At 35.1% G+C, this 11,028-nt stretch overlaps 1 protein-coding gene across 2 annotated transcripts in view; it reads right to left on the bottom strand.

The window, feature by feature from the left end:
* Positions 1–431: 431 nt before the first annotated feature.
* Positions 432–11,028, bottom strand: part of LOC118179532 (uncharacterized) — a 33,207-nt gene continuing 22,610 nt past the window's right edge. For both annotated transcript variants that reach the window (XM_035348704.2, XM_035348705.2), the window contains exon 3: positions 432–631. The gene's annotated coding sequence lies outside the window, so the exon portion shown is untranslated. The remainder of the gene's footprint in view (positions 632–11,028) is intronic.

Below are 11,028 nucleotides of genomic sequence, written 5' to 3'. Positions count from 1 at the left end.
GCTAAGAGATTTATAAAGGTAATATAAATATCTACAGTTTTTTGATGGAGCGTAATAATTTTTAGATGAAAACAAATTTAGTTCTTCCACATAAGTTTATCATTCTGCCCGACGTTTTTCATCAATTTTTCCTAATGCAGAAGCTATTTTAAAAACATTTTTTGACTGTTCAAATTTCCAATGCATCCGGAGAAAGATCTTTTTCTCTTTTAGAAAGAGTAAAAACTATTCAAGAAGTATGAGGTTAAAAGAAAGATCAACCTCTACGGCCATATTATACACGGAACAATCGGTGTTAAATAACTTATTATATACAACATCGGCACTCGACATAGAGTTTTATTCAGTGTAACTTTACCAGCCAATAGTAACAAGTTCGTATAATGAAACTGAGTTTGTGGTACAGGGAGGAACGAAAAATAGACGAATGCATCATTTTGCATTTTCAATTATTTAATACATAAAGTACAACAAATTAAAAGAAACTATTCCTGCAAGAACATGTATCACTGTAAACGGCTTTCGTATCGAGCAACAAAAGAAGTTCATGTGTTAAAATGTTGAATCTGTAAAACAAAAATGAACTCAAAATTGATATTGAGGCAAGTTTCTGGATCTTGAAGCCATGAACCTGAAAAGAGAAGAATAGTTGAATTAAAGTCAGACGACACTCTTAAAATCAGTCGTACATCTTAAATACTACGAATAATTTTACGCTCATAATGTACATGGTATTTTATGACAAAGAGCTTCAGGGCTGCTTTGAGAGTATACCTAACAAAGGGTTATGACAAAGCCTTCAGGGCTGCTCTGAGAGTATACTTAACAGAGAGCATCTGATGCGAAACAACCTTCAAGGAGCCACGAAGACACCCTAAATCATTCACAATGTAGAGCCGAACCGTTATTTAACAGTTCAACTACTTTAGCCGTTCATTAACGATAAATAATTTCATTTCGATGAATATCACTGCCAGAGATGATAACTCGTACAAAGTTTGATCAGATACTTTTGTCATGGTAATTTATGTTAAGAGATAAAAAGTTGAATTAAGAGACCACACGTTAAAACCTTTCGTACCACACGTTAAAATGCCCATTTTAGACAATTTTTTACTTGTTAACACGTGCTAAAAGCACTTGAACTTGCTTTAGAATAGCTTTTGCCATCTGGTCCATTCGTTTAAATTTAACGAAAAGCTTCGATGGCTTCCAAAGTAGGCGTTTTCAAACAGACACTTTTCTCGCCCGAGTCGTCAATTCGTACTTCATCAACGGACATGCTTGTTATTACGGGTTTATCGAATTTACTTCGTTATACATTCGAGAGAGGAATGCTATTTCATGCAGTGTTACATAATTATTTCCTATAAATTTATCGCTAGTTTAACTTACATGCGAAAGTATTCATTTATAAAATCTCGTAAAATCCTTTATTTCGCAACTTACGTTTTCGAAAACTTAAAATTTTTTTAATTATATTTTTTATGCATGAGGAGAAACATCTCGCATTAATCTTACACAAATATTGTCAAGTTTCCAATGCTTTTTTAAAATTTAAAACCGGGGCTTAAAATTACCGTGAGGCATAATTGAGAGATTTTATTTTTGGGACTTTAAAGTCACGTAGGGAAATAAGGGGTTAACCCTTTATTTCCCTAAGGGGTCCTCCTTTAATAAGGGGTTAACCCTTTTTGTCAAGTTTTGATGATTTGGGTACACAAATTGTCAAATTTTTTTATTGCAAAAATCAAATGTTTAGTACAAAATAAAATCGTGTACAAAAAAAATTGTATAACAATACGATGCACTCAAAAAAAAAAAATTACCCCGAGTAATACTCGGGCGTGACATTTTTGAACACCAGTGCTGTGCCCGAGATTATCTCGGGCATGACAGTTAAAAGGTTAAAATAATCACTTTTGTTGAGGCAAAATGTGTACCGCAAGAAAAGTTACTTTTGAGCTCGTTTATAAAGACTTAGAGTATGGTAAAATTGCGATATTAATTTTGACCACTTTATTAAACAGAGCATTTTATTGGTAGGTTGCAGTATGCATGTTGATTGTACAGATAATGTAAAAGGGATTATAAGCAAAATATCCTGTACGCAGCATTTTCGGCGTTCACTTGCATTTTAATACGGAATACATCAATAATCTCGAAACTTAAGAGACAATATTTTTATCAATCTAAATTGCGCAGTTTAACCCTGTGTAAAAGGTTAGTACATGCAACTAGTAGCTAAGATCCGTGTCTGTTCCCGGGAAGCGAGTAGCTGTTTCATGCACATCTTCAGAGGAAACTACAATATCCCTATTGATACACTTCCAAGGAAATTCTATTGCATTTATTTCCTGCTACAAAATTCATTTCTCATGTCCCAGTTTCAAGCAGCGAATTTGATATTTCAGTTCTAATACATCCCTCAAATGTTAAATTCGGTTCAGTTTTTCTGTTAATAAATTAGTTATGAAATCCCGTTTATTGCAGAGAACATAGCCTCAAGCACACACTCGTCTCAATATTAGAACCAAAATAAGATTAAAAAATTATGGATATACCAATGATTAAAATTTTAAAAGTGGAATCGAAGGAACGTTATACCAAAGTTTAACTTCAGGGATTCCGGACGATTCTTATGGGGCTAACAATGCAAAACTTATTCAAGAAGTACTGGCATCAAAGTAACACAAAGTAATCGACTTTTCAAAGAAATAACTTATTAGCGTCTTTTACTTAGCTCGAAAGTACGATCTTGTAAAACGTTATTTCAAGTTAAATCAATGGACAAAGCTTGAAGATTATGGGAATGGAAGAATAAAGTACATAATTCTTCTAAGTCTTCACCAATACAGTATCCATCTCCGCTCTAAGTCAATTCTTCAGTTTCTTTCACAACACAGCAAACTGTTGAAAATTCCAACACTGGATTAAGGTAAAGCATGCGAAAACTATCTAGAGGGAGGGAATCGCCTACGAATTGGTCATTGCAGACTGACACATCAGCATCTTTTGAAAGGATTATCTCCTTTCCTATTTGTGGCACTTGCAACGTTCCCATTTCAGTCAATCACATTTTAACCTGCTGTCCTGGTTTTAGTCAGAAATGTGAATTTTATTTTAACTCTACGAATGTTAACAGATCTCATTGGAAGAAACTCACATCAAACTCTTAAGATTTTTAAAAGACATCTTTTTTACCATATGATTTGAACTACATTTTATCCTGCCCTACCTGTTGCTACAGCATTTCTCAGTCATTTCTCCATACCTTCATCTCATTGGAAGAAACTCCCACATCAACCTCATAAGATTTTTAAACGACATCTCTTTTTACCATATTATTTGAAGTTATTTTCCTTTTATCCTGCTCTACCTGTTGCTTGAGCTTTTCATTCTCCATGCCTTCATCAGCATTTCAGGTTCATTTCATAAATTCATTTGATAGAGTGTGTTTGTGCATCTTTAATTTTATTCACCATTTGTCTGGAGCATAATAGCCCTCGAAGTTTTGCGCCATTAAAAAAAATTAACCAACCAACTAGAGGGAGGGATGCCTTCGTTCTAAAGGAAACTAGCTCATATTCACATTACGCAAGGGTAAAAAAAGTACGAGCATCTCATCCAGCTAGCATCTTCGCCGGGATATGACTCTGGGTTAAACTACAATGTTGAACGATTTTACTGCTCTGTTGCTGGTAGGCCTTTCTAAAGGTAACTAGTTGTTATTTATAAGATTTCAAGGAGCAGCAGGTGTCTATTAATTTTTGCGCATGGAACAACATCTGGTTTCTTTTTCGGTCGTGGTCGAAAAAATTAATAGTTTGCTGCATTTGTCACTGGTATGTATGAAGAAATTGTAGCACTTGTTTTCGTAAGCCAAACTCTGCGGTTCTCCAGCGATATCAATTTTTCCACGGTATCTCAAGATCACTCTAGGGCGCAAATGCATATGAAGTTAGTTACTCATTCGTCCAGGAACAACGAAGTCTTCGGTGATATTAGCCTTTCTTGTAATCCTTATTCATAAAGAACTCAAAGTCGCCTAAAATTTGCTGCAAGCTATTTCTCAAAATTAAAAGACTAGTTCTTTTCAGTCAATCAACGCTTAACTCAAAAGTAACAAATAAAAAGCTAAAGCATGGAGTTTTTATCATCAATAAATCTGTTTGGTATATAATAAAATTAAGGACAAAAACCGATGGTAATTATACAATTTCATGAATATGGTCGAAAATCTCGAGAATATTCCTGAATACAGATATAAATCTATTCTGAAAAATGTTACTGCATTTAGTAATATTACCTAGGTATCATGTAGTTTGTCTAGGTAACTGTTCCGTTTACTAAAGGAACCAATTTTCTAGACATTTAATACTTCACTATGTAGCATGTCATTCAAAAGAATCCATTGTTTTATGCCAAATGGTCATATATTTAAAGTAAGAGATTATCAAGATCAGATATTGGATGAAAAGGTTGACACAACTTTTCACATAATTTTAGAATGCTAAACAGTTTTCCCAAGTAAAATGTAAAAATGGGTAAATTACTCTTAAACAACATTATTCCCAACTCTCGTATAATCGACGGACTTTCTAAACCTAGCGACAACAAAGTTGATTTTTCTTTAATGCGATGATGTTCATGTTTCTTCCATGCAAATACGATCCAAATTTTGCGAAACATTTCTGGACGTAAGATGTAAACATATTTCAAAATCCGAGATAGGTTGGCAGTGGATAAGCAGTATGTTATAGCACGGCAGAGTTTTGGTTTAGGGAGAAATGCTTCCTCGAAATATTGAAAATTTTTATCATATATTACTGTTAATTTGCCAACAGGAACTCAATCCTAACAGAATATTTACAAATAAGGCAAGAGAACATAATAGATTGTGCAAAAGAAGCCAAAACTAACGGCCTTGGAGTATTTTGGCGTAATCTAGTTGGAATCATATCTCTGCATATCATGCTGAATCCTTCAATAAAAGCACTTCACAGCCTCCATTCTTGTGCTCGAATCTGCTACAAAGCGCTCTGTTAGCTCCACAAGTTCAAAAATTCTAGCTCTATTATCAGATAAGCTCATCTTAGAAAATGTGCACTACGTTCACTAGCAGAAATACCCTATGCAATTCAAATTAAAATTTCGCGTGTGAATTTCCCGATCTGATACGTAATTCATTTTACGTTTGAAATTGTTAAAGTTGGGTTAGTTACACTTCCTTGGATTATTCATTCAAAGAGCTTGTTAAAATGCCTGGTCCATAAGCGACCGAAATCATTTGTAAAACTCAAAAGCACTGAATTAGATTCTGGAACACAAAATTGCCAGACTCTAGAAGAGTTTCCAGGGATTTTCCTACATGCAATTTTTTTCAAGAGTTGCTTGCCTAGTCCTGAAGTGCTTTGCCAGTTATAGACCATCATACAAGATTAAAAGCAAGTAGCATTTCAAGAGTCAGCTGTTGGAAATATAGTTTGAAGGGATTATATTTTAAATTTCGTGCATCTTAAGAAAGCTGTGGAAAAAGCAAGGAATTATAACAGATGTAACAGAAAAAGCATACGATAAAGCTAAGTGTTCAAGCAACTAAGAATATATAACACGAATGGCAGTAATGCGAACAAGTTTGCAGGGCTATAGTTTCGAAGATTCGAGACTTCAGCTGCGGTTGTGAAAATGACCAAGCTCCCGTAGATAAATGAGGTGGTTTTATCTAACCTTCGCTACCGCAGATTTATTCATGTTACATTAGATTCTGCAATTTATTAATCTGTTCAACAAATTTTAGGTTCAGTTTTAAATTTATGTTTGTAATGACCCACTATAGTAATTAATTAGTGTCACCAAAAGCGAATACGAGATTTGTTTCTGTGGGAAACTTCCTTTAACTTGTCAATAAGTTAAAGAACGCACCTCTGCAAATGTAGCCCTTTATTCTTTCCACAGAGTACAAGTAAGTTGTAAACATTTCAGGATAAGTTGAGTTTATGTTTAAGATTATGGCAGAATCGCCTAACTGAGGACTACCAGATTATCAGTAAATAGAACTCGTGGGCAGTCGGCACTATGCTGCGTACATATATAATGTAAATAAAATTTTACATGCACTCAACAGCCTAAAAAAATTTACCGGCTACATAACCATTACTATTTAAAGAGACGGTTGGTTTCTTGATTATTGAAAAGCACGAAGACTGCATTAGAAGAGATGCTTTCGTAGATGACTTTCAAAGAGAAACTGTACCGTATTTAAGTTACACAGAAGAAAAACCATGTGCCAGAAATTATCAATGGTTCGATTATAGATTTGCTTTAAGGAATTTGAAATGAAACTAAAATATTCGAATTCGGGTTAATACTAACATGTTAAACACCAAGCTTAATTTGCCTGGTCTTAAGATAGTGTCTAGGGATCGCTGCGGCATGCATTTAACATGCTGAAATGAGACTTCCTTAGTTTTGGTCTACTGGTAGCCGAGTGGATATGACCACCAAGTACTGGAAGTTACACTCCGATTGGAATCCTTATGAAAGAATTGGTTGTTGCAGAGCTGTTCTAGTCGTTTTCGAAGTGTATGAATTTTAAACTTTTATCCATTTACCTCTTGAAAGTCTGTCAAAAATACATGGCTTCTCTTTGGCAAATAAATAGCTGTTCTATACTTGTGCCATGTCCAAATACAAGCTTCAGATTTCATTTACTTAAATTACTGCTAACTATAGTCCAAGTTTCAAATTTTATGGAGCACGATTTTTTTTCTTTTTTTGCTTAACATACTGCTTAGGCAAAGCATCAATTAACTATCTTAACTATAGCTTATCTAAGCAACCGTTTAGCCATTGATCACAGCTTGATATTTTGACGGCTATCGACGTAAGCGGGAAAAATGGTTTCTATGAAAAAACAACCGATTCACATTACACTGAAAATTCTAGATGCTGCATACCTATGTATAGCCACTGAGAATAGGCTGTACCATCGGTTAGCTGATTTTAACTTGGGCAAAGCATATAAGGCCTCTGCCAAGGCAGGAATGCCTTTATTAATTATTAATGTTAGGCACGGACAGAACCCTGAATTTATTCAAGCAGCCAGCCTTTTCACAGAAATTCGAACCATGATTGAACTACCAATGTTCAGAATGTCCCATTTGTGGACATGAACTCTCACAAACTCATAAGAACGTTTATGTTTAGGGGGTTTAACCTCGCAGCCACTTTAGGGTCTCCTTAGATAGTTAGGGATACACGTGATTAATCCTTTCCGACCTGCTGGTGCCGTTTGCGTCACATGTAGAAGTTTATATTATCGGTAGCAGTTTGTAGAAGTATGTATACTAGCAAAAGAGAGGTGTAGAATTTTATTTGATCGGCAGTTTTACTATTCACCGCCAGAAGTCTCATCTGGCGGCTTGCACGAATGTGTTTTCCCATTCGGCTGTTTACCTTAAGACCTGATGATGGCAACTGCCACGATATCCCAGCTATTCTATAAGATGGCAATTTGAATATGTTATAAGGGAAGTCTTAACACCTAAGAGCAATATTTGGAGGGGTTTTTTTGCGCGTCTCAAAAAATTTCGGGATGAAAGGATTAATTATTCCGATAAATTGAAACAATTTTGATTTACTATTTAATCCAACTAGCAGGAAATATTTACGTTATCTCCAGCAATTGTTAATACAAGTGCAACATTACTTTTAAATTAAATTATAAGCCTTTCACCGTGGGGGGAGGGCTCAATTAATAAAATCATAAGTCTAGTTTTTTAGGGGGGTTGACAGATTATGTCAAAGGGTACTCGGACCATCTTCCTAAGAGAAGGATGGCTTCGTGAAGGCCGTTCTAAGTGACACTAGCTCGTATACACGTTACACGTGGGAAAAACCGCAAAAACGTACACGCAACCAGCTCGTTCGCCTGGCATCAAACCCAGATCGGAACTACCAGTCTTCAGCGATTTTACCGTTTGGCTGCTACAGGGTCTACACCTAATCTTTTAGAACTTAGTTCGACCAAATACGAGACTGATAAAGAAACAATTCTTAAGAATTTTACTATAAATATTTAGAAAAGTGACTAATTTGCATGTATACACTTAATTTATTTTGACCATCAACGCGAATGAAAGATCGTCAAGTTGCGATGTGCATCTAAATAATTGCAAAATTTTGAACTATTCTTTTGAAGCAAATCATTAAATACCTCAATTATGTTTACGACAATTTTCGGTTTCTTCAGAAAACAAGTCACGAACAAAGATTCATTTTAGAGTGAAGGAAAGTAAAATAAGGAAAATGTTTTGCCAAAAAGAAACGCTACGAAAAGTCGATTACTCAAGGTTTTTCCCGCTAGATTTACCTGATGCGTAAGAAAAAGGAAAACCGTCAATGGATGAAACCGATTTGGATGCTGTGAAAAATCAGTTCTCTTCAAAATATTGATAATGTGGAATATAGCTGATTCTGAAAGAAGACATAAGATTAAATTACGACTGTCAAATGAGACTAACATTTTGTTGCTGAAATACGAAAATTTTAATTTCCATTTAAGATTTAAAGATTGATAAATTTTACAATGAACTCTCAGAAGTGTTGGGTAGGTTAAGTTTACACGATTTTGTCAAGAGCAAGTTGTATTAAGATGTATTGAATGGAAATAAACAGAGGCAAAAATCTTTCGATAATATTAAACTTATATTTAAATTATTTCTGAAAATACAGAACTGATAAAATAAGAACTATAATACGCCTTTTAAAATAATGAAGTCAGCTCGGGTATAAAAATTAACTGACGGTTAAACAGAAGTTTTGGAGCCATGTTTCGAAAACAGTATAGAAATATATAGATCATTTAAGATTCCATCACGTTGAATTTTTCACAACATTTTCCTTTTATGAACATCCAACAGAGCCATTTTAAGAGGCTTATTACAAAGGACAGATATCAGGTTAATACGGTGCTAGATTCTTTGTGCCAATTTAAGATATATCGATAATAAAAGTATTCTAAAATGCATAAGTTGTTTGAAATAAAGTATACGAATAACACTTTCTGGAGGTATTGTATTAAAAGGGCCTGTCAGTGCCTTTTGTCAGAAAACCAGCTTAAAAATCATACAGGACACCATTTCTTGCAAAAAGCACAAGATTAATACAATCAGTGAGCAAGAACGTACCTGCAAAGAAAAATTTCAGTTTATTTATATTAATTTAATCGATTATGACAAAACGCGGCGATAGTCATTCGAAAGGGAAGGACGCCTTCACGGAACACTAAGAAATATTGGCTCTTACGTTATACAATCATGCGCGTCACATTTGAACGGGGCAATGACTTTTTAATCAGTCTTCCAATTAAAAATTCCGATTTTCTCACATTTTTAACATGTTTAAACCGTGCCAAACATAAACCCTAAATATTTGTGTGAATGATACGAGGAAATGAATACACACTAGCCTCAGCTAGACATGCAGCTTCTGCTCTGCAGTGCTAATTTTTCGTTCTAGGCCTTTATTAATTAGAGCATTCGTATACAGCTTACTCCAAGTTATTTATAATCATAAATTGAAAATATTAAGTAAAAAACTTCGAAAAGACAATTCATTAAAATGGATACATTACTCATTGCCTACCAGCGGCCGAGCGGTTCAAGTCTCTGAACACTGGTAGTTCCGACCTGGGTTCCATTGCAGGGGAACGAGCTGGGTGCGTTGGCGGTTTCGTGGTTTTTCAAATGTGTAACATGTATAAGAGTCAGTTTCCTTAAAATATATGCACGAAGGCATTACCCCCTTAGGTAGATAGACTTCGCGTGCTTTGCCGTAATTGAATAAACAGTTACCGTAGTAATAAACCGAGTGTGGACTTTAATGCTAATTCTTCTGTTGCTCAGTATGGTTTTTGGTTCACGGATACTAAAATTTATTGCGTAGATTACGCTTATCTGAAAAATGTGCATGGTCTGAACTGCATTAGCGGAAGTTTCTAAGGAATTCTATTAATCATTATGATACAAACTTTTATGTAATGAAAGTAACACGTATGCTAAGACGCCATCCGTCCGGTTTGTCTGATGGAACTGTCGTTACCCTAGTTATTAGCAAGACTGCATGTTTAAAATTACTACAAGCAAGTTCGGAAGCCTTTAAATGGTTGAGTGTTTATGGCAAAACACGCGAGGATTCGTTGCTTTAGGGAGAGGAATGCCTTTATGAAGGGCTAAGAGAAACTGGCTGAAAATATGAAAACTGCTCACCGGTGAAGAAAGTGGGCTTTTTTTTACGATTCAAATATTTTATCCATTCGAACATTAATGAGCCCGTAACAAGAATGGCTTAGTTATGGTTATTCAGAGATCGCTTCTATCCGAATCTATCATTAACACAGAGTCCTCGAAAGCAATTGAACGCACCAAAACTTGCGTTTAACAGCAGACTTAGGTTCTATGACCCACGCACTGTGCTTTTGTTGCCCAATAGCTGGTTAAAAACTGTCGGTATTACTAAAGAAAAGCTTCTGCGCATGTGAAAGTCATCTCGTCCGTCCGTAAAGGGACCTGTATGTATTCAAGAGTTTTGACATCAGTTATTTCGGCATTAACAACCGAGACGACCGATTTTGAGATGAAGCTGACTATATCAATGTAAAGTCGATCGCTCTCAATAGCACTATGCATCGAGATAAAGTAATGCCCTATCTATGCTAAACTGGCAGCTTCTAATGTCAGACATGAAATCAAGAATAGACTTGGAGAGCTGAAAGTAAATACAGCTTCATAATTATATCTGAAGATTGTTTATGTAACTCAATTTTTTTTCTTTATTACGTTTTTATGATTTCATAATGTACAATGGGTACAGAAAGTATCCGCACACGAAGTTTCTCTATACAGTGGCAAATATTTAAGATCATGTTCTGCTACAACTCATTTTACAAGACAACTTCCTAAGAATTCGGAAGACTGGGAAATTTATTAGTTGCAAATTTTAGTATCCATGTTGTAATAAATTTCT

This window comes from Stegodyphus dumicola, chromosome X1 (genome assembly GCF_044657685.1).
Source record: "Stegodyphus dumicola isolate Sdum_Otavi_A_Nest chromosome X1, ASM4465768v1".
NCBI classification, from domain to species: Eukaryota; Metazoa; Arthropoda; class Arachnida; order Araneae; family Eresidae; genus Stegodyphus; species Stegodyphus dumicola.
This window is presented reverse-complemented; position numbering and strand designations above follow the sequence as displayed.